Source organism: Amblyomma americanum, chromosome 3 (genome assembly GCF_052857255.1).
Source record: "Amblyomma americanum isolate KBUSLIRL-KWMA chromosome 3, ASM5285725v1, whole genome shotgun sequence".
Lineage (NCBI taxonomy): Eukaryota > Metazoa > Arthropoda > Arachnida > Ixodida > Ixodidae > Amblyomma > Amblyomma americanum.
In genome coordinates, this window is record NC_135499.1 from 129,053,112 (window position 1) to 129,079,478 (window position 26,367).

The window sequence follows — 26,367 nt, forward strand, 5'->3', positions numbered from 1 at the left end:
CCGCTTTGCATCTTGGCGAAAGGAGGGAATTGAAAGCGGGTAATTTAAAAGCGTTTCGATCGCTTACCTTTCGCAGTTTGTCGGCGGTTCCTCACAGTGCGCCGACGTCGGTTCGCCCAGCAAGCACCGCGGGAGAGCGAGCTAAAGAGAATGAAAGAAAAACGAAGGAAGGGAGTGAGCGCAGGCAGCAAATCTGGGGACTGATTCATGCACACGCGCGCAAAGCAGGTGGCGCGTGGTGGAGCCACAGCTGCAAATCAAACCCAAATAGCTCCGAGTCGACACAGCGAGCACCACAGGAGCGCGCGACTTGGTGACAGTGTGCGCGCGGTATACGGCTCACGTGCGGCAACGTTCAACGCAGCATCATACTCGTATATAGCAGCGCGCATACCCAGGACAGAAACATGTAGCCAAGGCGCTAACTTGCGTACGATCGTCTACAATAAATGAACAACACATAAGTTTGCGAGAAAAGTAGACTTAAGGTGGTACGGTAAGGTATGGTACGGTATGGCGGTTTGACGTCCCAAAGTTTCATCTCAGCCATTGACATGACACACTGGAGGGCTCCGAATTAATTCCGACATCGTGTGGTTCCCTAATGGGCACTGAGATCGCACAGGAAACGGACGTTGCTGCTAAAACCTTACATTCTTCTTCTTGTGTTACCCGATTTCCGCGCAGCACTGCGCCTGCACTAAGCCAGATGCCTAAGGGGCCACAGGGATTAGGCAGGTGGGACTAACTGCATGTCACACCCATTAGTCCCTTAGAGGCCTAAGAGAGCTATGGGATTAGTCCCGTGAGAACTAACTGCATGTCACATCCATTAGTCAGAGGCCTAAGGGGGCTACAGGGATTAGTCCCGTGAGTACCAACTGCACGCCACACCTATTAGTCCGTTAGTCCCTTAGAGGCCTAAGAAAGGTTTGGTTTATGGGGGTTTAACGTTCCAAAGCGACACAGGCTAAGAGGGACGCCGTAGTGAAGGGCTCCGGAAATTTCGACCACCTGGTGTTTTTTAACGTGCACTGACATCGCACAGGACACGGGCTTCTAGAATTTCGCCTCCATCGAAATTCGACCGCCGAGGCCGGGATCGAACCCGCGTCTTTCGGGCCAGCTGCCAAGCGCCATAACCACTCAGCCACCGCAGCGGCAGAGAGGCGTAAGAAAGCTACAGGGATTAGTCCCGTGAGAACTAACAGCATGTCGCATCCATTAGTCCGTTGGAGGCCTAAGGGGGCTACAGGGATTAGTCCCGTGAGGACCAACTGCACGCCACACCTATTAGTCCGTTAGTCCCTTAAAGGCCTAAGAAAGCTACAGGAATTAGTCCCGTGAGAACTAACAGCATGTCACATCCATTAGTCCGTTAGAAGCCTAAGGGGGCTACAGGGATTAGTCCCGTGAGGACCAACTGCACGCCACACTTATAAGTCCGTTAGTCCCTTAGAGGCCTAAGAGAGCTACAGGAATTAGTCCCGTGAGAACTAAGAGCATGTCACATCCATTAGTCCGCTAGAGGCCTAAGGGGGCTAAGGGATTAGTCCCGTGGTGACCAACTGCACGCGACATCTATTAGTCCGTTAGTCCCTTAGAGGCCTAAGAAAGCTACAGGGATTAGTCCCGTGGGAACTAACAGCATGTCACATCCATTAGCCCGTTAGAGGCCTAAGGGGGCTACAGGGATTAGTCCCGTGGGGACTAACTTATTCTCCTTCACCCCAGGTATATGGGGGACTAACTGCATAACTGCATGCCACACTTTGCCCTCTTCCTTTTCTTTGTGTCAAACCAACTAGACTATAGCAGTACCCTCGTACATCAGCAGCCGTTAGTCTCCCAACTAAGCAAAACTGTCTATTTTAGTAAAAAACATACGAAACATTGTCCTGCATCTAAAAATATGCGTGATTATAACATTGACACATTCCGTGTTGCGTTACCGTCGCGTTTAATCATGGGTTGCCGGTGCACACATCAAGCAAGCCTGCGTGCCGCTCCGACAGAACTGACAGGGTATGCGTTGCATGTGAAAGCACTGACTGAAGATTGCACTGCGGCATGAGCGAGTGCCGCCGAATACTTCCTTTTCAGTCGCGCCATGTGAAACGGGCAAAAGATGAATGAGCGCGAAAAATGATGAAGGAAAACCCTGCAGGCAAGCGCAACATTCGCGAAAACAGTCAACGACGCCCGGCTAACTGAGCATGTACTGCACACACATGAGGCCGCTTCATACAACACGGCTGAATGTGGGAAAACGACTGGAAACGCACCCGAAACCCTCGTGCAGTGAGGCTACAAGATTCATATTACTCCCCTCGCCTTCTTTTGGCGATACGAAGACGACATTCCCAGCCTCGCCTCGCTGCTTTCCCGAACCACGATTATCTCCAAACCGCGAATATTTACAAACCACGAATATTTCAAAACCACGAAAATTTCAAAACCACGAATATTTCCAAACCACGAAAATTTGCGTTTCCCCCAAACCACCTGCTTTTCAAAGCAAGAGCCAGGGAGTCAAGCGGGAGGAAGGGAGAGAGAGAATGAGGTGTATACGGTTAAAAACAACTCTTCGCCAGCGGTGCATCATGCACGCAAGCGCGTGGCATCTGGCGTCACTTATTTGCCGGGTTCTCTCTTCCTCCTTCCGGTCGCCACGTTTGCCGCATTCAGCCGCATCGCAAGCAGCTGCGGCACAGAGCAAGGCCAAAATGCGCGCACGACGCGACCGCACAAAAGTTGCGCCGTGTCGGCTGCAGCGCACCCTATATGCATGCAGTGCTGGAGAAGGGAGGCGCAGCCGAGACCCTCTTAGCCACGGTATGCATGCAACGGCGCATTTATGCCAGCTCACGTGCGCCAGCACGCTCGCGTATACCTATCGTGTACACACAGCGCCGCCCCACGCGCGCGTGAAACGGAAACGATCGCTCCTTTACGGCGGTAGGGAATTGCCGGCGCACGCGCAAGGCGCGCATCGTCGTTTAACGGGGCGGTGACGTGAAGCACACACGCGCAGCTCACTCCTACAAACAACAGAAAAAAAAATGTCGTAGAAAGGAGTGCGGGAGAGAGAAAATGATGTAACGTCTCTAGTCAGGATTGCGCAGCAGTGCTGCCACAGCCCTACTTGGGAGCAGCGGAGAATTTCAATAACAATAGTAGTAATAAACGGCCACCTTAGGTATCACTGCACGACAGCGGCCACTACCGCCGGCCTCCATTATTCAGCCCTGTCCAGCGTCAGCCCAGACCACATTGTGCCAACAAATCGAATTTCACCTGGCCACCTGGCATCCCTGTGGCTATTGCGCAATCCACAGTGGCTTCTTTCCGCCTCCCATGGGACTTCCTTAAAGTGGCCCAAAAGCTTATCACACTTCGGCAACTATTAGCCAATATTCTGCCCCCATTGGTAACTGGCTGGCAAAGTGCAGTGCCCAGACAGGAACCGTACAGAGGCGACATCTGTCATCCCTCCCAGCGGCGAACGCGCTAATATGTGTCTTCAGACTTGGAAATAAGGGTTGCCCAACACTTCCAGCAAGTTAGACAACGTCCGGACAGGGAAGTTTTCGAGCAACGGAGTCGTTCGCAGCGGCCACACGCCGCGCCACGAAGGTTGAGCTCGCGTTAGCAGAGGCGTGGCACCTTTTTTTGTCCCTGAAATGAGTATTGAAGTAAGTACCGAAATGACTACCCTACTGATTACTGTAATGAGTACTTCGATAAGGACTACGTGACTGTCTAGGTGACGGGGACTCGTGAATTAGAAAGATGAGGACGGAGAAAGAGTTGGCCCTGTCAGTCACGAAACAACGGGCCAGAACCGACGCGCTTGGGTGACATAGGCAGGGCATGCGAGTGACACCCTCTGGCACAGTAGCCATGAACAAAACCACCGTCACCACGCGACGACGAAATTGCAAAAGTTACGGTTCCCGCAGCTCGTCTCGGAGTACTGCACTTCCACAAGAAGGGCAATGCGTCGGCGTACACCTTCGGTTATTTTCACTTATACACGTCGCAGATGTTGTCAGAACCACTTTCGACGCTCTCTGCGAATAAACTTTTCATATGGAGCAAATCAAGCTCAAGAAATGGTCGACGCCATTGGCTGGAGGGACACCTCTCGGGACCATCTGCCGCTTCCTTACTGAGTTGCATCCTATATTATTAACCCCGAGTATTCCTTCACAAAGATGATGATGATGATGATGAATTTTTATGGCACAAGGGCAGCTTCGGCCAAAGAGCGCCATGGCACAAGTTAGTTTTCATTGCACAAGGTGGGGGTCAAAGACCCATTTCCCAAGCATTTCACCCCCAAAGAAGGCGAGCACCAGGCAGAGGAAAGTTTGTACCCATTGTATCACCGGTGGGTAGTACCCGGCGGCACTGGGGATCGAACCGCGCGCCTCCCGCACGCGAGGCGGATTCTCAAGCCACAAGACCACCGCTACGGCACTCCTTCATAAAGAGCAAGTTTGCGTCGTCTGATTGAAATGAGTAATTGCCTGCTTCCCCTTTCAACCGACCCACCTTCAGAAGCGCGGTTTCTGTCTACATGCATATTCTCGTTTTCTTCAATAAATTTTTCAGTTAATAGTTTAGCGTTTTGTTTGTGCGTCACCGCGTCCGTCCAGTTTATAGGACTGGCTATGACATGGACGATCGCCGAAGTATCGCGATACTTCGATGTGGCAGAACAAAAAAAAAAGGCGCAAAAAAAAAGGCTCAAAGGTTTTTTTTTTTGTTTTTATAAGCATGCGGGGACCATGGCACACGGCCATATGCAAGGTGTCCCAGCTAACTTCAGCCAATATGTAAAACTAAACCGTAGCATAATAGGAACAGGCAGCTTCAACAAGGTTGTCAAAAAGGACCCCCCCCCCCCCCCCCCGGCAAAGAACGACCGATAAATCTGCCCTTGCTTCCGTGAGTGTTTTCCCTGTTACCTTTGTTCCAGAAAACACCTTAACCCAACCACGCATGACGCCTGATTAACAAATGCTTGTTAAAACAAAAATTTAAACATCTGTCTCTTGGCGTTTGGCTCACCATGCATGTCATATGAACGTCACCTCTGTGGAAGACGGAGTGATCGAAGCCACAAGGCTTCGCAACTGGCCAGCGTGCACGTACAGTCAAAAGGCTCGCCAAGCGGTTGCTACCATGCACCATCATTTCTGTGCACGTCCCAGCACGTACTACGTACGAAGTTTGTACACAATTAATAATAATAATAATAATAATAATAATAATAATAATAATAATAATAATAATAATAATTGGTTTTGGGGGAAAGGAAATGGCGCAGTATCTGTCTCATATACGTTTGGACACCTGAACCGCGCCGTAATGGAAGGGACAAGGGAGGGAGTGAAAGAAGAAGGGAAGAAGGAGGTGTCGTAGTGGAGGGCTCCGGAATAATTTCGACCACCTGGGGATCTTTAACGTGCACTGACATCGCACAGCACACGGGCGCCTTAGCGTTTTTCCTCCATAAAAACGCAGCCGCCGCGGTCGGGTTCGAGCCCGGTAACTCCGGATCAGTAGTCGAGCGCCCTAACCACTGAGCCACCGCGGCGGGTCACACATAATTACCCGAAGATCAACTTTCGCTTTGTTCAGTCTTGCTTTTTATCGCGGACTGTTCTGGCTCATCGGCAACCGCCGTACCATTAGTGCGTTCAAACGCGTTTGCATTCCAAAACTCAGACGTCCTAGTCAATATTCATGCACTGCCCGAGGGTGATGTGAATAGTTAAAGCCCGATAAAACTTGCACACGTTCCCCTCTCGTTCGCAGTAAGAGACGAACCTAGGCGAATAGGAACAGCACTGCGTCTGCTTAAATTATAAGTCCTTATTTGCATACATACGGACTTTAGCGCACATCGTAGCGCAAAGTACGTAAAACAAAAAAAGAAGTCCTCCAAAGAAGGTCTGCCGTGTGCGAACAATTTCAATTACGAGCAAACTCCCGAATCCAATCCGCCACCATTTGTTGGATGACGTATCTCTGACGCGCCTGATCAAACGGAATAAAGAAAAGACGGGGCGGGGGGAGTTGTTCTGTCGGTACACGTAAAATAATATTCTCGCGTGCCTGGCTTCTATAATCCGGCCGTTTCGATTAGGAAAACACGTCCGAGGCAGCCGTGTTGGAAAAGAAAAACACAGTTCGCTATCCACGGGAGAGCAAACAGAGGACACATTCAGTATGTGTAGTGCTTCCGAGCGCGCCATACTTCCTAGTTTCGACAGCCGACACACACGCAGATATGGAACGAGTGCTCGTTCGGAGCGAATTAGAATTCCGCCCGCAGGCTGGCTGTACACGTCAAAAACTGATTGGTTATGTCCCATTACAAACGGCGGCGCACAAAATTTCCCGGCGCGTGCCGAGGCGCCGGCGTGGCATATAGCACGGGCCGCGGCGCATACTAACGTTTTAACTCGCGAATGGCAAAATTTAATTCGCCGAGCCATTAAACAGGCAAGTCGAATAAGAATTGGCGCTCGCGAACGAGCATACTAAACTGTCGGCACCAATATGCCAGGACGAGAGCTGGACTGAATCGTCAAGATTTATTAGAAATGTTGCGAATAGGCTTTTATACATGCGCAGAGGGGCGGGAATTACAACGACAAATCGCGCGAGCTACTAAACGCGTCGCAGTGCAGAAATAGCCGAAGCGACGTAACCTGAAAAGAACCGAAAGAATGTGTCAAAGTACAGGTCGACATATTCCAGCTGCAGTTTTTGCACTGCAATAAAATGGGACGAGGCAGAGACAAAAATAACGAGTCTGTGAGCGAGCGAGCAAGCGAGTCAGTGAACTAGTGACTGTAACTGTTTTTAATGGCACATAAGCCGCTAGGCTGCCTTGCGCCACACGCAAGGTTAGATGTATGCGTCTTAGTGAGCAGAGTTCACTTAGTGAGTGAGCGAGTGAGCATAGTTCACTTCGTACGCGAGCGAGAGAACAGTTCAATTAGTGATCGAACAGCGAACAGAGTTCACTTGGCGTGTGAGAGCACGTGAGCAAATCGGCGCAGTAGTCTGTGAACGAGCAAGCGAGTTACTAAGCGAGCCAATGGGCGAAGTGTAGTGAGGGAGTGATTATGAGGTCGCAGCACGTCTCAAATGTCATTATGACATGCAAGGATGTAAAGTAAATAAGTGCGCAGAAAAGAAAATTGGAGCGAGATGAGAATCGAACCTGGGGCCCTTGGGTAGCGATTCGCACGGGCTATACCTCTAGGCCATCGAGGAACGTTCGATGGACTTCGGTAAATGCGGACTTGTGTGTCTTGCGGTGAATAAAAGAAATTGACATTAACATTTTTCAACAGTAAGAAATAAAAAGATAAAAATAAAGCAAATAAAACAAAAACTAAAGAACGAAGAAAAAATAAATAACAGAAGTGGCATGAAACGAGGCCCTCACAGGCCACTGAAGAGACCCATGAGCGCTATCACGCCATACCCTTAAGGCGGGCCTTAAAAAGACCGCAAAGTGATTTCGGCGAGCATATATATAATCGTGACACGGGTCTGTAGATGTGCTCTTTGTGGGTATTCGAGTCAAATTTGAAAGCTCTGCGTGAACACTATAATTTTGAAATATTTTTTTTTTTAAATCGATGCTCGCAATAGCCCGCGACAGGGTGCCTCGATGGCTAGCAGGCGGACATCACGGCACCCTAGCTCGCAACCTCAACGTGCGTCCCCTACCCCGATGACGTCAGTGGGCAGACGAGAGAAGCTTGAAGGCTGGCTCTTCTGGACACTGACGTCATCGAGGTAGAGGACGCGCGGTGAGGTGTGTAGCCCTAATCGGTTGCGAGCTATTGCGAGCAGCGATTTTTAAAAAATATTTCTAAATTATAGGGTACACGCAGAGCTTTCAAATTTGACTGGAATACCCCCAAAGACCGCCACTACAAATGTACTCCACTAGAATATGCCCATCTAAAACATTTCAGGGTCCCTTTATGTGTCCCCTGAATTTTTTTTAAAGGTTTACCATTCCCCAAAACTCTCCTCACCCACAAAAAAAATGAACCAGCCGGCGATGGGGATGAGAAGAATAGAGCCTATCGAATGAAAACTAATCGTGCTAAAAGGCCCGGGTGTTCCCGACATCACTCACGAGGATACACTGACGTAAGACTAATGTTTTTAGAGACACAGACGTGCTTGCGGCTATCTTAAACCCTGCAGACCGTAGCTTCGAGGCGGACGACGAGAGATACGGAACCACTACCCGTGAAAAAATCGATTCGGTCTGTTTGGCCCCGTTTACACAAACTAACAAATTTCATTTACACAAGGCCAGATGGCAATAGAAACAAGAGCCACGCATGTAAACACAGCGAGGTCGAAAGAGCGACCTTCAATGCGAAGGGGACATATAGCATGAAAGTAACCGCAAGCTTACACTAGACTTCAGTCGTACGCTGCACTTAACTCTTTCGCTTTAAACACAGCAGATGAACCAACGAATAGCGACGGCTTGCATTTACACTGCCGTCTCACTAAAAATTTCCGGCTTTTCCGTAACAAATTCTCCTGATTGGGCAATTCCCTGATGACGTCTTCAGGGTAACGTGATCGCGACGACCAATCAGAGAGCGCCGCGAAGTTTTAAATTCCCCACTAAATTTTCTCGTTTATCGAAAGAGGCCCCGTGACTTTGTGCCGTCATCCCAACCGCCCACCGTACAAGGTTGAAACCTGCCTGCCGGATTGTGAGAAAACAGACTACCGTGGCCAAATTCAACGCAGTTGCCACCTGCCAACCGTCACCCTGCGCATGAGCCTTACGGGAGTTCGGGACGAGCAACCCAGGCGTCACAAGCCCCACAGGTGGCTGTGTTTGAAACAGCCACCTGTCGGGACACTGGTGCTGCATCACTGACCCAGCGGAGATATGAGGACTCCTCGCAATCTACGAATGCGACTGAGAGGGTCGTGACGTCATCAACACTGTGTGATCACCAGTGGACCAATCACCACCGAAGTTCCCAAGCTTTGGAAGTTGGCCCATCCCCAAACATTCCTAAGGACGCCGAAAGTGTTTAGAAGCAGGCCCACACCAGTAAAATGATTAATGTGGATTAGTGGTTCTGATTATGTTAATCCCATGATAATCCAATGCAAGGTGCTCGAACATTCTAGAAGGTGCTGACTCACGCATACGATATAAGAGCAATGGAACCAGTTCCAACCGGAGCTCCAACTCATTAGACACCGACAGGAGACACTCATTAGACAGACACTCAACCCAAATGATATCGCAGTTTCTGCTTTAAGAATCTGTTTCAGAAGTCTGCCGAGTTTTCTACCAGCTGCGACGAAGTGAGCGTGCGAGTAATGTTTAATAAAATGCGCCAGGCACAGAGGCTTAGTCGGTGAAAGAGGTGACAGCGAAGAGGTATACGCGTGGCCATTTTTGCGGAGCTGGAGCAAGCGGAGGCCAACAGGGGATAAGCCGACCAAGGCATCGATCCAAGCCTCCCGCTCTCCGGCCTCCACCGCCGCCACCGGATACCCGGGCACGATGAAACGAGCGCGGCGACCATCACTCACGGAGGCGACGTGAGTGTGGACCCGGGAGACAGCACATCATGCACCAGCCCGCCGGTATTGTATTACCGCTTCCGCTTGCCAGCCACGACCCAAGAAACATAAAAAAGCAACTCATCGCTAGTGTGTGTGTGTGTGTGTGTGTGTGTGTGTGTGTGTGTGTGTGTGTGTGTGTGTGTGTGTGTGTGTGTGTGTGTGTGTTGTGTGTGTGTGTGTGTGTGTGTGTGTGTGTGTGTGTGTGTGTGTGTGTGTGTGTGTGTGTGTGTGTGTGTGTGTGTGTGTGTGTGTGTGTGTGTGTGTGTGTGTGTGTGTGTGTGTGTGTGTGTGTGTGTGTGTGTGTGTGTGTGTGTGTGTGTGTGTGTGTGTGTGTGTGTGTGTGTGTGTGTGTGTGTGTGTGTGTGTGTGTGTGTGTGTTGTGTGTGTGTGTGTGTGTGTGTGTGTGTGTGTGTGTGTGTGTGTGTGTGTGTGTGTGTGTGTGTGTGTGTGTGTGTGTGTGTGTGTGTGTGTGTGTGTGTGTGTGTGTTGTGTGTGTGTGTGTGTGTGTGTGTGTGTGTGTGTGTGTGTGTGTGTGTGTGTGTGTGTGTGTGTGTGTGTGTGTGTGTGTGTGTGTGTGTGTGTGTGTGTGTGTGTGTGTGTGTGTGTGTGTGTGTGTGTGTGTGTGTGTGTGTGTGTGTGTGTGTGTGTGTGTGTGTGTGTGTGTGTGTGTGTGTGTGTGTGTGTGTGTGTGTGTGTGTGTGTGTGTGTGTGTGTGTGTGTGTGTGTGTGTGTGTGTGTGTGTGTGTGTGTGTGTGTGTGTGTGTGTGTGTGTGTGTGTGTGTGTGTGTGTGTGTGTGTGTGTGTGTGTGTGTGTGTGTGTGTGTGTGTGTGTGTGTGTGTGTTGTGTGTGTGTGTGTGTGTGTGTGTGTGTGTGTGTGTGTGTGTGTGTGTGTGTGTGTGTGTGTGTGTGTGTGTGTGTGTGTGTGTGTGTGTGTGTGTGTGTGTGTGTGTGTGTGTGTGTGTGTGTGTGTGTGTGTGTGTGTGTGTGTATTTATATACATAGTATACTTGCCACGTGCATCACAAGTTGCGCTAACGACAGAAAGAGAAAGATAAACGCGGAAAATGGAGAACCCCGGGGACGCCCACGAGTATTTGCATGGAACAGATCGCACGTCACTTTGCACACAAGCGGCCGCTTGTGGACTCATTTTTCTTCGCACGAAACAGCCACGTAGAGGAAACAAAAAAGCTAAACACGCTGACGAAGCACCAACGAACGTGTGCCATGTTTCCTAGGTCAATGTAATATGAAGAGTATACACATAGCGGCAGAACAACGCGCACGAGGTGTTTTTCGTATACGAGGTCTCAATCTCGCTCGCTGCACTGCGCCACCTCTCGCAGCATAGGTTCGTTTAAATTTGAATGCTCTCATTTCCTCCGCGGAATGATTACTGAACACTCCGCAGAGCTCGGCATGCAGGACAGCGACAGAGCTGGAAGGCTAATTTGCGAGCAATGCTCATATAAATCACTAAATAGCAGTGAAAAACCAACAGGAGAAGAAAGAATGAACCCCACCATGTTTGCTAATGAGGAAACGAAAACGTAGTATGAGTGCGCTCGTTACACTTGCGGGTTCATTTATTGATTTTTAGAGCAAGACCAAGGCACAGGTTGGCGCCGCGCTGAAGCCATATTGGTATTCCATTTATGTTTTGATCACCACACAAAAATTCCGCGCGCGCGCGTGCACGTGTGTTTAGTGTTTGAACATAAACATGTTCATGTGCGTGTGTGTGGGGAAGGGGGTGCTACAGTAGCGATATTTTCGCAGTAAAGGCTTGCAAGCTAGTCCTGGATTACCCTACAACATGAAATATAGAAGGGCAATCCTTTACGCAGCAGGTATACAGTAGCGGACAGGATAATGAAACCAACGCTTCGGCGGCCTAACTCCTGATTTTTTTTTATTTCTGTTATGCAACGCGACGGACGAGTTGGAGCGCCGAACCATAGTCCGTATCATTATGTCAGCGGCTGCACCTTTTCGCTGAACGAGTTAGGAAAAAAACAACTCCAGTTAATAACGACATCCTAATAACGTTAATAACGAAAGGAAGGAGAGCAAATTATGGACAGGTACAGAGGATGGGAAGACGACGATCGACTGGATTAACCAAGAGGATTTCAAGCGAATACAAACGTCTACGGTAGAGTCAGGGGGGCGGGTGAGATCGGGGTCGAAGCTGGCGCAAGACAGGTTAATTGGACGGATGTGGGAAAAGGCCTTTGTCCCACAGTGAATATAAATGAGCTGCTGATGATGTTAATGAGCTCTTGGTTTCGCTTCACTTCAAGGAGCTCCCACATGGGCCCAGATTTTGAATTGAATTGAATTTTATTTCTGAACATTTATACAGAGCATGTTTGAAACATCTGGATCCCTAGCTAAAAGCTAGTTGGGATCCATGCAAATCATATCTAGCGAAACTAAGTGCAGGCATAAGAACAAACTATTTGCATTACTCCTGACGAAGGCTCTTGCATTCAAACATAAAGTTGAACCTACAAAGGCATAAACTAAACACACACACACACACACACACACACACACACACACACACACACACACACACACACACACACACACACACACACACACACACACATATATATATATATATATATATATATATATATATATATATATATATATATATATATATATATATATATATATATATATATAGTGCGCCTATAACGAACGTGGGCCGCCCACATTAGGGAGCTTTAGAACATGGGGACCCTTCCTGTTAGGGGATAGGGGAATAGCGGGAAGCCAGTACGCATGCGCACGGCAATAACCCGAGACGCGTTACTGTTCTGGGCACGTGCATGGGCGCCCCATTATTTTCTCATCCCCCCTAACCGGAAGGGTTCCCCTATTTTCATCACCATCATGACTGTACCCACTGCAGGGCAAAGGCCTCTCCCATGTCTTTCCAATTAACCCTGTTCTTTGCCTATAACCCCCCCCCCCCCCCCCCTGTTACGGAAGTTTAGAATAGGGTGGTCCTACTCAAAACCCGCTACTGACTGTTCGAGTCGCAACAAAAAGAAGACAAAGCTGTGAATAAACAACGAGACAACGAGAGACGCTCGCTTCATTTGATCCACTGATTATCTAATCTCCGTGCGCCTGGCGTGCCCCATCCACGCAAACAAGTGTTGCGTGCGAGTTGGCCAGCGTACGCCCCTGCCCCGAGGCTACGCGAACAGTGGAGGCGTCACGGTGCTCACGAACGCCAGCGGCTCCGTTTAGTGCGGGGTGAGAAGCATCGTTCGGTCGGGAGAGGCCACCTTAACGACTGCGTGGAACTCCGATATGGACGTGAGGCTTCTTTATGCATACGTCCACCGCAAATAATACTCGTATGCCCGGCAGCTGCATGGGGCGGTCTTCTCCTGGCTCGGACAGCCGGAAACGCGTCTATCGGGTATAATAATGCGGAGCAGAAAATCCGCCCTGCGAAACGTAGTGTACCGTGGAAGCAGATAAAAACAGGCCTCCTAACTCTGCGTGGCCAGCAATCGGGAAAGCATCGGGCACTGGACGTCAGATAAAATGGACCTTGCTTCAGAAAGTAGGCGGCGAAGGCATAATACACACTGTCTCATAACCCGTACTGGAATGCACCTTGAAGACAAGGGACAAGGAAGAAACCAACATCGCGCTCTGTCCCGCTGGTCTTGTTGCGCGGTTTCAAGATGCATTCCAGTACCAATCACCAACTAGGCCGCCTTTCTCTGTAAATACCATACAGCGTTACGAAAGCTACAGACGGCGCCGGCTAATCAGCGACCCACGTCGTAAACGCATCTATCGCTCGCGGACTGACCGACGCTGCCAACGGCCTGGGTACCGGACAGCTGGGGCAGCGTATACTGCGCAGAAGGGTCCAGCCCGCCGTGTGTACAAAGGCGCCCGTCGTCGCTACTCAGGGTCGGCGGCGCTCGCAAGGTTGGCACGGCTGCATCCGGGGCAATCAGCGAGGCCACCGCCAGCGCATGTCCCGTTGCACAATCTCCCGCATCTACACAAAACCGTGCGCGCGCGCAGCTTCTGCGGCAGATGATCCTGTCCCAGCAGGCTGCGCGAAACAAAGGAGGGAGGTGGGGTAAACAAAGCCAGCCGGAACCTTCCGACAGCGCGACGCAGCAGCCCGCCACGTGACGAGGTTCAGACGCGGGGAAAGGGTTTAAAGGGGGAAGGGGAGGGAGGGGGGGGGGGGGTGGTGACGACGACGTGGTGCTTCCGCTGCATGTGTGCGCGGGAACCGAGTCCCTCCGACAGCTGCTGACCTGATACAAATGGGAGATATTAGGCGAAAAAAAAAAAGAGCAGCCGTAGAGTTGAGGAGAGCCTGCACAACTGAAAAAAACAAAGAGGGTCGGTAATGAAAAAGCAGCCGCAGCGGTGTGCTCGCTGCTCAGGGACCCCCCGGGGGGCCCAGACGGCTGCGTGGTGCACGTTTTGCGCGACGCATTACGAGTCCCTGCCAGGCTAGCGGAACACGAGGCAGCTGTTTCTTTCTGTGTAATACGTCGACGCCTGAATACCCCAGCGTTTTCACCACTGCCCAAATAGTAGTGACAGACACGTTGGCGGCGTCAGAAAAAGCACCAGTCCCGGAAAAAGCCGGATTGTTTTAACGCATATGGCTCATCAGTCAGAAAATCCGGCGCTGGAGGGTGAAACTCCCACGTGACCTCATGAAATAAAATTTCTTCCCAAGTGGGCTTGGAACCTGCAGGCCGGCGCCAACAGATCAGCTTCGCTGGCCACTGAATTAGAGCGGTACGCCATCGCCGCAGCCGAACACCCCGCGTGCATGCTTTCGCATTCGCAGCACGTAAGCAGTCTCAGGTGCCCTCCGTAATTTTTTACGCGACAGCGTATACAGCTCGTTGGGTCGAAAAGCCGTCGGCGTGGTAGTAGTCGGCACCGCGTGTCGGAAATAATAGGGAGCTCCGCAAAAAAAAAAATCGTATCACAGTAATTTGTGGTTCTAGTGATTGATTAGTGTGTGATAGGCGATGACGAGTTAATGCCGTCATTGTAATTAATTAAATATGTAAAAATGAAAAAAAAATGGAAAAGGGGGTTCAAAGGTGTGAAAATGCTCGGAATAAAAAAGCCAATGCTTCATGGAAATTAAGAAAATTTAGAGTGTAATTGATCAATTAACTGAAACAACCGAAAAAAACTAAAAATGAGTTCAAAGGTGTTTCCAACGGGCAAGGCGTCGCGCGGAACGGGCGATGGCGCTCCGTGGGATCCCTGGCAGCGCTGTAACACGCTGTCGCGTTCCACTATTAAAAGGCGAAGCTTAAGCGTCCTCTAATTTTCAACTCACTCAAGACAGCAAAAAAAAAAATACGGCACAATGACCGACAGCAAAGGAACAGTGCCTGCCCGCGGTGTTGTGCATCCGGTACACTAATTAGCCCTTTGTTTCTAGGACCTTATTCTGTTACTCGTGCCCACCAAGGAAAGCAGGCTATAGCTCTCAACAGCTTCCCAGTAGATTTTATGTTACCTGCATGCATATGACACGATTAACCGGCAACAGGCCACACAACAACAGCGCGGAAGACAGCGCCCCATCGAAGTGCTTGACGAAATGTCCGGTGTAATTGAAAGAATGAAACTTCGCGGGACGCACTACAATACAGTGGCGAGTAAAAGATTCGCACAGCTGACAGACAATGAGACAGTAATCTTAATCTCATCCGCCCACCTAACCTTCTGCCGCCCCCTGCTATGCTTGCCTTCTCTTGGAATCCACTCCGTTACCTTTAAGGACCAGCGGCTATCTTGCCTTCGCATGACATGCCCTGCCCAAGCCCATTTCATCCTCTTGATTTCCACTAGGATGTCATTAACCCGCGTTTGTTCTTTCACCCACTCTGCCCTCTTCCTGTCTCTTAACGTTACACCTATTATTTCCCTTTCCATGGCTCGCTGCGTTGTCCCTAACTTAAGCTGAACCCTTTCCGTTAGCCTCCACGTTTCAGACCCGTAGGTGAGCACCGGTAAGACGCATCTGCCGTATATTTTTCTCACTTATACAAACACTAATAAAAATGAAGATATCGCGGCTAATGACGACAGCGCTAAAAAGAGAACTTATGGGCCGGCCAACGCTTGAGTGGGCACCGTAGCATCTCCGACATTTGGGAAGCGGCAAGCTCGACGAAAGTTGACTATACTTCCGGCTACGTATACACCCCTTGATGAAAACGCGGGGAACGCCTGGCACCACAGCACAGCGCCGCGCTTTGCGATTCCGTCCTTCAGGTCGCATCCTGCTTCTCCTTGCCTTTTTTTACTCGACGCTGTGCGTCTTGTCACATGCTGCGCACATCATAGCATGAGGTTAGTTTCGTTTTCAGCTTCACGGGACCGCTCACGGCGTACGAGCAGTTTCTGCTACGCATACGATGTTTATCCCTCAACTACGCAGACGATATTGTGCAATCAGTGACCACAACATTATGTGAACTCACATCGTTAAGTCCATGGACGTACGGGTTGTCCGCATTAATACCAAATAACTAAAGGAATATGACAGGTGTCAACCAAGAAATAGGAAAAAACAATAAACCGACCAACTTCACGACAACAGCAAGATACAGTTCCGGCGTTTGATTGTTTTTACGCACGTTAACACAATCGTAAGATCACGGTTACTTTATTGCCTTTTTTTGCGCTCGCAGACAGTGAATAGAGTAAACCGCCGCTTAATGTGTCTAAAGCACGCTACTTAAAGCATAACAGACGGCCATGCAATTGTAAATGGCTCAGAAGGAAACGGGTACTGACTGCGCTCTACTAAATTCTTCGATATTCGCTCCCGATAACGATCGCTACCCCGCCACGCACACACGAGTTGCATCGATCCTAGAGCACTCGCGTACACCTGTCGCGAAGCGAAGGAAACTGCTTCCTCGGCTAATTCGGAGTCACGCAGGAACAGGATACGAGAAAGCGCCGCATACAACTGCCTCCTGACCTATGAGGGACATTAAGCGCCAAGTCGACACTGGACGTCAGTAGACCGGGTGTTACAAGGAAGACTAAGTAATTTTCAAAAATAGGATTTTTGAGGCAAAAAAATTCTGAGGGCACTTAAGTCTGCTTACGTGCAGGAATGCGAAAGCATGGAAATTTCTTGAACGCGGGCTTTTTCCACACCAGTAAGCGTTGTATTTTTGCAATATTTATGCTTCTTTATTTTACCTTTATTTTATTTCGCATTTTCCTTCTTAGTTATTTTTATATTTATTATTTGTTGTTTTCAACCATTTTTATTTATTTTTCGTTTTACTGCTTTATTATTATAGTTTTGATGACGTCATTTGATTGACGGGTAAGGCGGACACTTCCTGCGAACAGACACTTCCGGCCGCGGCCTCATCAGGAAAGTAAGGCTTTCGCCTTAAAGGGGCTGTGAAGGGGGCTGTAATAAAGTTGCGACATGCCTGGGATATTGAAGCACGCTGCTTCACGAATAGTGTCCAGCAAGAATTTTTTAAATGCGCTTTGTAGAAGCTGAGTTATCTGTAGTTAAAATTTGAATTTCAGCGTCTTCGCGCCTTTCCCTCACGTCACTTTTTGCACGCTGGAAGATAGGCGCTCCTTCGCCTACCCCCCTCTGGGAGCGGAGCTTCCCGACCCGCCGGAGCTACAGTGTACTAGAATAGGGGCAGTGTGTTCAGGCGGCGGAGCGCGCCACGCACCGTCGTGAAGCCGGCAGCGTAGACAGGTCCCGGATGTATGTGGTGGCGCTGCAGTCGCACCGGCTGTACGGACGCGTTCTCCGTGTGTTGCGGCGGGTTGCAGCGTGCTTCTTGAGCTCCACCTTGCTTGTGAAGAAACGGGGTGTTTCGGCCGCACGGGCAGTGCTAGCAGTGTGATGTTTTGCTGCGGTGTTCGCGAGTGAGAGCCAATGCCTAATCGCCGACGGCAACGTCATTGCTTTGCGCCGGGGTGCGACACCGGCTACAAGCGGGCCCAAGGCGAGCAGCCTTCCCTCTTCGCCGTGCCGAAAGATGAAGGAAAAAGAAAGGTTTGGGAACGAAACCTGCATCGAAAAGATAAGGTCCTTGATGAAAGTTGCTCGGTCTGCGAGCGTCATTTCGATCCTTCTTGTATCCTACGGGATTACGTCCACATTATAGAGGGGAAAGAGGTACGCATTCCGCGAGGAAAGCCAGAGTTGCTGCCGGATGCCGTACCTACGCTCCTACCAAACACGCCGGGCTATTTATCGAAGAAGACGCCGACGCCTCGGGCGCCAAGAAAGCGGAAGAGCCCTACGGTGTGTTCTGCTGATCCCAAGAGGCCTTGTACTGAACAAAACAGTCACAATGACGCTGTAAAGGAACTCGCTTCACTTGACACGCCATATTTGCAAGGCGACGCACTTGAACCGCAGCTGTTTGAGGCAACCTCTGTGTTAGGCCTTCGCTCTCTCGATGTGCCTTCGGTGTACTGGAGTTCACACAACGTGCCGGGCCATAATGGATTTGTATACTGCAAGTTCATAATGTGCAAGTCCGAAGAAGTTGTCTGTGAAAGGGCGGTTATATTTCAGGGCTATCAACAAGCTGATCAAGATCATGACTTCTCGGTTCCCAGCCAAAGCCCTTCGTCCAGGATCCGAAAATGTGAAGACTCTGAAGGAATTCCTCGAGTTTTTGTCTCGCTGGGAATCACATGCAAAAGGAGTTGGCGGCTTCTTGAGCCAGTCGACGGCAGATGGGCTCCGTGTGACACTGTGCAGCACTTTGGCCTTGTTAGAGTATTTGGGGGGAGAGGGTTTTAAATACCTATTAACATCTCGACTAAGTCAAGATAAGCTGGAGAACTTCTTTGGTATTGTGAGGCAGTCGTGTGGATCCAACGACCACCCAACGCCATCTCAATTCTTGATTGTCGTCAACTGCCTGTCTTTCTATAACTTGGCAAAAGCAATGCAAACAGGCAACACTGAGGCCAATGAAGATTTGGTCTCGCTACTTCACTCACCTGATAAATCTGATATGGAAGGGAACGTTGCATCTCTTGATGAGTTAGTTGAAGCTGAAAATCTGACGGTGGTAGAACAAAGGCTAAACAGTACTCCAGCTGAGCACCGGGCTTACGTGGAGGAAAAGAGCGATGACCGCCTCGTTCATTACATGGCAGGGTATGTTGCGCGGAAATTTCTTACTCGCAACAAATGTGAGCACTGCCGCTCTCTTCTTTTGCAGAACTCAAATGTCAGCAGCAGAGTCTCAAAATTCACAGAAATTTGTGATAGGGGAGGCTTGCTGTATCCCTCCAAGTTGCTTTTTGAAGCAGTAAAGAAACTTGAGGGGATATTTACAATCTTCTTCAGCCAAGAGGAGCTCTGCAGCGACAGCATAGTCGATGTCATGATTCTAGTGAAAGCCAAGTTTGGCTATGCCATAGGGTGCAAATTGCATGCTGATGATTTCACATCAGCAGTTGTGCGCTTTTATGTCTTAACAAGGCTGCACTTTTACGTTAAAGGTCTTAATCAGTCAAGAGAAGCACGACGAAAAAGGAAATTGCACTTGAAAGTTAGCCGTTGTTCTTAGCAGGCTTGTGCAACACATATGCTGACGCTCCTTTGCGTTTTTTTTATCTAAATACACGGCTTTTTTTTTTGTGCATTCCAAAGCCAATTTTGTAAATATAATTCAAAAATGAATTAAGGAATTCATTTAAGCACATTAATTCCGCTGTAGGTCTCCGTTGTTTGGACTGGAATGTACTCGCTCTTTTTCTGTGTTTAATCCCTTTTACTTGGCCTCTTTCCTACCTGTTTTATTCCTTTCATTCAAATGTGTGATGTTGGTGTGTCTCAGACTCGTACATGAGCCTGACGTTGGGGAGCTCTTCATGACGTAAATAAAAGTCACGAATAAACTGTGCAAATCCAGTCATTGCGGGTAATTCGCGAAACCGGAGGATAGAACGAGGGACAAATGTTTACCATGTTTACCGCGAAAGAAGGTAAATACCAAGCAGGGAAGGCCTTTGGCTTTGGGCCGTGTACAGTTTTGTGTTTTCTACAACAGCGGCTGCATTTTTATGAGTGCGAACTGCGCAAGAAAATGCACCTGGAATCCGAGTTGCTTCAACTCAATCGAAGCCCTTTACTACGGTGCTACTTGAAGCGCGAGTGTTGCTTGCGGATATTAACCCCATTAATCAATGTTTTTTTTTACGTTCGAATAACTTCTGGTTACGTTGTAGCGTGGCTCAACAGATTTAACGGCTTTACCCCACTATTCCGGTGTCTCCAAACCCTTTGCTGTCAGGTTTGTTAATAAATCCGTCTAATGAGCGTTGTGATGCGCTAAAGTACACATATAATTAATCTCTTATGTGAACGTCAGTTCCAAGCATGCATCTCCACATCCTCCGAGCATTTGCACGTCTGTTCGAGGCGGAGGATGATTACAACACTTCTAAAAACGCGCAGCGCCAGCGCTGCGCCGTTGGTTCCGTACAGCCCATGCTCCTGTAGCGCCATCTCGTGCTTTCTGCATGAAGCGCCTCAGCGGCAAGCGCTCCTGAACACACTGCCCCTATTCTAGTACACTGTACCGGAGCTAAGCTGCTCATTGGCCGCGGCCACAGTAGCTGCCTGACGTCTGAAAGAATCTAACCAACGGCCACCTCTCACCTTGTCTACGCAGATGCGGGGGGCGGAGGAGGTGCGAGCATGAAAAAGTCGCCGGAAAGGCCTCGCCAACTTTGACGCGTGATTGTGGGTCGTCTGCTGCGTGTAGAAGAGTATTATTTGGCTCTGGTTTTTATGGCAACACAGTGCAGTGATTGGGTGAGTTAATGTGCTCTCCTCGGAAGGCGTTTCAGAGCCCCTTTAATATGGTTTTTGCGTAATATTACTGCCCGAGTTGGCGGCCGCCAGAAAACCGGTGAATAATCTTAACCAGTAAGATGGTTAACTTCCATTAATTAACTTTTTACCTATCAGAGTTAAGCACCTTGTTGCAAATAGAGATTTGTAGCCGGCTGTTAGTAACCGCCATATCAGTTTTTTGCAATTTCGAAAACGCGATCACCCTCGCCGCCATGGCTCGAGAACATTTGGCTGCACCTTGCGAAAATACAGGCGCTTATTTCGAAAGCATGCAGGCAAAGCAACCCCTCCAGTCCACGTAACTAGTCGGAAAATCGCAATTTTGCCGAGCCACAGCGCCAAGGATAATCGCGTTTTCGAAATTCTAAAACTGATACGGCGGTTATTAACGGCCGGCTACAAATCTCTAATTGCAACTACGCGCTTAATTCTAATAGTTAAAAAGTTAATTATTAGAAGTTAGTTAAACATCTTAATATTTAAGACAACTCACCGGTTTTCTGGCGTCCGCCAGCCCTGGCAATACCATGGCGGAAAAGCATATTTTTGCCTCAAAAATCCTATTTTTGAAAATTACTTAGTCTTCCGTATAACGCCCGGTACACGTCGCGAGGAATGTCGTCGGACATTTAGGGCCCCGCGCAGACTCGTGCAGGGTTCCGCGGGCGTGCGTGTACAGCACAGGCCGATACCAGCGGACGACCATCGGCGGATCGAACAACGGTCGGCGCTTGAACACCGGCAGAGCTGTCAGCCCCCAAGAAAACGCGCCAGAAAAGGAACGTCTGATTTACCCCCCCCCCCCCCCACACACACACACACACACACGCACACGATGACGACGGCTAATTACGCTGCGCGGGGTTCTGAAACAACTCTCGCGACGAAAGGCACGCACGCACCGCGTCATTCAATTATACGCTTGCACGTTGCCTGAAGGAGAAAGACCGGATGCGTAGCAAACAGTGAAATCCCGTTAGTTCGAACTTCGTTTAATTCGAACTGCGGCTTGTTCAAATTGGCGCCCTTAATTAGAACTCCACTGGCTTCGAACAAAATCTTGGTCCCCTCCAGTTCTGAATAATCGACTGAAGACTACGAATACGTATGGCGCGCGGCCCTGTAAACACGTACAGTCGCGTTCAATATAAACGGCAACGTGTTGCGATATCGCGCTATACACATAGGTAAACGCCAATCGTATCTGAATAGCGGTACAGCATTACACGATAAAAAATTCGCCTCTGGTCAAAGGTGCTTGCAATATTTCGGGCAAGTTTATAGCACAAGCATCCAGTTGCTCGCAGGGGCGTGCACGCATGCACAGACACAAAGAAAAACTTGCCAGACACGAACGATCAACCCACAACTCTGCAGCTACGGAAACGTGGAACCACCTTGGACACAACCTCGGAAGCTTGGGCATCAAATTTATACCTCTTCCTCAATTGTCACACGATGCGCGCGGCTCGCGACACTGCCAAGAGCAAAAAAAAATGGAGTGGGGGGGGGGGGGGGGGTGCAAACGAGGGCACTCACCACCGCCAGTCGCCTCAGCAGTCACACGACGAGCCCCATCTTTCACTGAAGTCAAAATGCAGCGATATTCAAAACAACCCGCGTTTATTTTCGCGCAACTTACTTGACTACATGTAGAGGTATTTCCTCGGCGCCTCCCTAAGAGCTGTCGCCACATCGACGCAGCCGTGCCAGCAGTGGAAGCGGCAACCCAGAGACACCACTGCATTTTTTGCGCTTCTTTTTTTGCTTGGAGGTCAACGGCGCCGCGCCAAAACTGAAAAACCACGAGCGTCGACGCATACAGCCCCCCCCCCCCCCCCCCCCCTTTCCTTAAGAAAGCGCGACTGCGAGGATGGCCGGCGGGCTCGCATTACGCCTTCCCTCAGCTGAGCAGCGGAGAAGCAGCAGGATCATGCCTCTTTTTCGCAAGACGACGCCAGCGCAATTCAATACGGGACCAGACACAACGGCGTGGCGCCTACCACCACGCACGCGCAAGCAGCTCGATCAAAGTCTGCAACAGCAGCTTTTACCCGCTGCTGCTGTTGCTTCTCTTGCTGCTGACAGCCGCCGGGCCGGCCTTGCTGGCACATCACCCGCGCGCCCTGTCCACCTTTTTTTCGCGACGACGTGAACTCGAAGAAGCGATCCCAAACTCCTCCCCCCTCCTCCCCCCCCCCCCCCCCCCCCCCCCCTCTGTCTCTCTAGTTCAGAGCGTCGGACCCTCCTTACTCGGCAGACAGGGGCAACGTCCTATCGTCGCACGAATTTGAAGCGCCGAGATGCGGCACTCATATATTCCCCCTTCGATTCCATTTTTTGACGCTGAACGCCTCAGCGAAACTGATGAACGAAAATATGACGAACGGGGTCGGCGGCAAAGTCCGCTGAAACTCTGACGGCGGTGCTGTTTGCAGCAGCATATAAGCCGCGCGAGAGACTTTCTCCGGGTAAATGAATGAGTCGCTGTCAGCGCCGTGGGTACGTCGCGGACCAAAAGTTCCCTCGCAGCGTTTCCAGCATTCATTAAAAAGAAATATCTCCCCCCCCCCCCCCCTCATCAGCATCTCTCTGCCTCTCTCTAGAATGCGACACCGGTGTTCACGTGACCCACGTCAGCATGGGAGTGGGCGCACTCAGGACGAGAAAGTAGGTCGGCGAGAAGGTACAGCTAATCGCTGTCGCACCTCAGGTCCCGGAGGAGGAGAGATACCTTAAGCACTGCATCAACCATGCATCCGACTCTGGTTCTCATGTGGTCAGAATCCGAAAAGAGGGAGAAAGAGAGAGAACAGGCAGCAGACAGCGCGGCGGCGGCCCGCTCTCCGAACGACCGCTTACACGACGCCGCTTGGCGCAAACACGAAGGCGGCACACGCTTGCACACAAAAAGGACTTACCTCTCCGACGGCAGGAGACTGCAAATTAGGTTCCCCTCGACGTGACGAGACCGGGCAAACAACGGAAACGCCTCCGCGCACACACGGCCAGGCGCACACACAACACGGGCCATCTATCGCACACGAGCGCGCAGCCCACTCGACCGTTTCCGTGGAAAAAACGCGCGGAGCGCGACATCGCCTCCGAGCTCATGCATAACACGCCGAGGCAGGAGGAGGAGGATGGGGACAAAGGGGAGCAACGACGAGTGTCGGAGACAGGGGGCTGATGAGGAAGCGGCGGAGGAATCGGTTCGACGCGCGCAGGCTATCGGAGCCACACGCACTGCTCCTGTGACACGAAGAAGCTAAGCTGCTCGTTAGCACCGACGCTAATTGGAGAGCTGCCGGTGGCGGAAGCTTCGGCGGCGAAATAGAAGTACGCGAAGCACACAGGCGGAGGGGAAAGGAAAAACGGAGCCGAGTCCTCGGAGAAGCCAAAAAAAGGCCAGGAGGCAGCGGCACTCGGGGAAATCATTGGGGACGTCGCTCCGTACGGAGTTAGGATCAGAGAAGGAGAGAGGAGAAGAAGGGAGGAACCATAAGCGAAAGCGACAACTGCAGCGAAGCGAGTAAGAACTCCCCCTCGGAGGCCACGAGTCTGGGTACACCGCGGAGCGGACGACAGACGCAAGCGGCGCGATGAAACGTCCGCTGAAAGCTCCGCCGACGACGGCGAAGCTAATTGCGTTAGCTGGCGCGCAAACCGTGCTCCTAAAGCAGCGTGAGCGCGCACGCGGCACAACGGCAGCGCTATTCATTCGCCGCCGCCGAGGTACGGCTAGGGAGGGGGGGGGGGGGGGGGGGGGGGGGGGGGGGTCACAAAAAAGGCCCGCCGACGTCGTCGGAGGTTGACGCGCCGAGGTTTCGCCGAGGACGGGCGCGTTCGCACAGAGGGAGATAAAGAGGAGGGGGGCACCAATTGGCGGAACTAAAGCGGCCAGAACATACGCACGCTGAGACAAAGGCGCCGGTAGAGTGTAGCGCGCCTTAAACGAATAAGGCGGCCTTCTATCAGCAAAAAAAGAAAAAAAAAACAATGAGAAGCGCATACGCGGAAGGTCGGGCGCAGGCCCCAAGAACTACGGGCCGAGGGAAGGACGGTGGCGCTAAGCGCTGTTTCCAGAGTGTACCTTATGCGCCCGCGCTGGGACCGCTAAATCTGGCGCTCTTTCTTTACTTCTTTCATTTTTAAGCGGAGCAACTCCAACCACATTACATGCGTCGCAGGCAACGACGCTAACACGACAACAATGATGGTTACCAGGAAAAGGAAGGCACGGTATAGCTGTCCCGACACTGAGCGGATGGATATCCGAAGATGAAGAAAGAATGAGCGGAAGGAAAAGAAAGAAAATGAAAGAAAGGAAAACAGAAATAAATGAAGGGGCGCCATAGTGGTAGGCTCCAGGGTGGGGTGGCTTCGCACTTCACCTCTATCGAATAAGCTATCGAAATGTAGCCGCCCTCCACTCGCACCTCAAATTTTCTGTTACAGAGCAGCCTACAGTGCCGCGAAGCGCGAATGACTATAAAAAGGACTGCAAACAATTGTAATAAAAAAAAATGTCTAGGACCAGAGCAAGGCAATGCTGCTGAATCTGGCCGTAGGTATAGCACGCACTACTGTCGGAACGAGTCATCAACTTTCGAGCTCGAGGGGTCAGGTAAAATAAAGGCATAACGTTCCGAAAATGCCACAGACTTCGAGAGCCTAGAATAAAAACTCTGTCAATGAAACGACACACAATGCTCTTTTCGTGCCTTTCTCTGTCGCACGCAAAAATTCAAATGCCGGCGTCCGCCATCCTCGTGCCAAAAAGTATTGCGCATAAATACTGCGCGGATGTGAACATTCACATGCTGACGCACGCGCCACGTTACTGGTTTCTGTATTCAGTATACTGTAAATTGGCTTCACCGAACTTCGAAAAGGTTTGAAAGACTGGCAGCAAGAAAGACGTAGAGAAAAGTTCGCATCACTTTGTATCGAACCGCCGCCTTCTAAACTGAACATACGCGAAGTCCCGCGTGCGCGCATTGAAAATAAATACAAGCGCTTGCCCGAAGTACCTCACACGCACGACAAAGTTTCGCGAAAGCTAACAGTCAGCTGCTACAGAAATGTTATAGGAAGGCACTTTCCCAGGACATTGCGCCCTCAGCTTTCAATAGAAGCCACGTGCAACAAAAGCTAGCGCTCAGAACGTCTTTTAACCAAGGGGGCGGAGAACTCAATGGGAAGCCAGCAGATAAAAGGACCCCCAAATCATTGCATCTCCCGCCAAACGCTCTCGCTCACATCACGTTTCGCTTAAGGTTCGGGAATAGGTCCAAAACTGCGCCATCAGGCAAAGAAAAAGAGAACAAAAGGAATTAAATAATACCCACAAGCGAAGACCTTTCGAGCGAAATGACCACCCGCGCGAACGGTCATTCAGGGCGCGCTAAATAGGGCGTTTTAGCAAACCGGCACCGCATCGCCGCCGCACACGCGCAGCATACCAACCGGAGCAGACCTGCACCCTACCTTGCGCTCGTTATATACCGTTGTGCGTCGGCCGAAGCTTGCAGCCGGAACGCGGCCGACGGGCGTGTTTCCCCAGTCGGCGCGCTACCGAGACCCCATAGCCGGAAGAAACTGAAAGCGAAACTATACAGTGCGCAAGTTACGCTATATCGAATTATAAAACGCGCTTTGAGGATTAACGCAGACCCAACCTGCCCTCGCAGACTGATGAAACTGATCCACAAGAAGGACTACCCAGGCGCACTTCGCGTTCCATCTTCGCAGCGCGCACTGCCGGGCTTCGATCGGCGCGTGCAGAAGCCCCGCATTACCGGAGCCAGCT

At 50.6% G+C, this 26,367-nt stretch overlaps 1 long non-coding RNA gene across 1 annotated transcript in view; it reads right to left on the reverse strand.

The window, feature by feature from the left end:
* Nucleotides 1-26,367, reverse strand: part of LOC144124913 (uncharacterized) — a 198,477-nt gene that overhangs the window by 88,714 nt on the left and 83,396 nt on the right. The window contains exon 2 of the long non-coding RNA XR_013313315.1: nucleotides 68-141. This is a non-coding gene — a long non-coding RNA (uncharacterized LOC144124913). The remainder of the gene's footprint in view (nucleotides 1-67; nucleotides 142-26,367) is intronic.